Genomic DNA, 1,813 nt, shown 5'->3' on the forward strand with positions numbered 1-1,813 from the left:
ATGCACACTATGTAAAAGCTTGTGCCGTATCACTGAAACTTATATGAATATATATAATACGTATAGTCGTGCTCAAAAATATTGGCACCCCTGGGGTGAAATGACTGTATAAAAAGACATGCTTTTGACATACCGTCACACCGACCCAGCGCCCGCTCTCTTTTTTCTGTTGAACAACTGCTACTTGGCTGCTCGTCGTCGTCACTGTCAGGTTCCGACCTCCTGATCAGCTTAAACGTACGGTTTGATGATGCCAAGTTCAGTTGGGTGCTCCTGTACATCGAGATCCTCCTCCTCCTCATATTCCAACACGTTGCTCGGCATTGCGTATAGAGTGTCGCGCGCTGTGTTTGTCAATTGCAACGTCACTTCCGGTAGCCCTTGCGGTGGATAGAGTAACCACACGCCGGTGTCTTGAGCTTCGGGTATGTTCGGGGAGGACTCAATATGCATCATAAAAACCTCATTTTTAGCTAAACTACAGTTGAAACTTGCTGCCGTTTACGTGCATGTATTACATAACATATAAACAATGCAAATATGAATTTTAATTGACCCCATAACATTTTTGTCATCTGACCTTTAAAGACGCTGTGAAGTGATTTTAGTGATTTCTTTCTATATACACTAAATACGTTTAAAGTGTTGAAAACAATGTAGTACTGAATTGTTGAGCATTTTTAACTCTTTTTCACCATTTCAGTTGTCCGGATTCTTTGGGCAGGGCTAAAATCAAGCCCAAGTACACATTCAAGCTTTCTGGCATGAGTTGGCCCTCCTCAACTATAGAAATACAGAGCGCAGTCATTCCATCAGTGGGTATTCGGCGCAATTGCCATTTCCTTAGTTATAATAACTCGGCCCATTTCAACTACAACAACTTGCAATTAGCCATCAAGGTATTCCTATACAACCCGAAAAAATTGACTAAATTTGTGTTATTTGGGATTGGCTACAGTGTCTCTGTTGTGTCTACCCACGCGTGGGGCACGGAGTGAGGCTGTGGAGAATCGGATGGCCCTGGCACCAGGTGCGAGCCGGCTAGTGGCGAGTAGCCGCTAACGGGGTCGCAGAACCGTCGACCAGCATTACGGCCGTCCAATTCTCCGCAGTCTTGTTCCGTGCGCCGCACATGTGTCGACACAACAGAGACACTTCAGGGAAAGTTTATTGTTTATTATGTCCGCGATAGCTTTCGGGCTAACGAGCTGGCGAGCTGAAAAGCTCACTAGAAACGCGGCAGGGTCATCTAATGCATCCTTGTTGGGTGTTGTTTTGTGTGGGTCGGCACACGATCGTAGCACATTATTTAGCCTGTGACTCATACTACAAAGCAATGGAGTCACTCGGCCTATTTTAGGGGGCTGAAGCCACATATTGTGCAAACGAACGTACAGTATTTAAGTGATAGGTGAAAGTTTAGTGGGGCGTGTTTTCAGTGCATTCTGGGGACACGCCCACAGCGTCCGACAGCCTCAAGAGTGGTTGTATTGTTCATGACTTTAGAACTTCATTTTATATACTTTGTGATTATTTTATTTTTTTATTATTCATACAGGGTTGGCATGATTGTTGTTCTCTGTGATGTGTCAAATTTCCAAGTCATTTTTTTATTGCTTTATAGGGTCTTTAAAATTTAACTAAGTCCTATGGCCCGATTTTGAATTTTTGTGTAAAATCTTTACTTCTTTCATTTTGGTGTGTTAGATTAAAAACCAACAGGAAACCTGTCACTTATCCATTTTTTTATTTACTGATAGCCAATTGAAAATAATAATAATAATAATAATGCTAAAGGGATTGATATCTAACA

This window comes from Phyllopteryx taeniolatus, chromosome 9 (assembly GCF_024500385.1).
Source record: "Phyllopteryx taeniolatus isolate TA_2022b chromosome 9, UOR_Ptae_1.2, whole genome shotgun sequence".
Taxonomy (NCBI): Eukaryota; Metazoa; Chordata; class Actinopteri; order Syngnathiformes; family Syngnathidae; genus Phyllopteryx; species Phyllopteryx taeniolatus.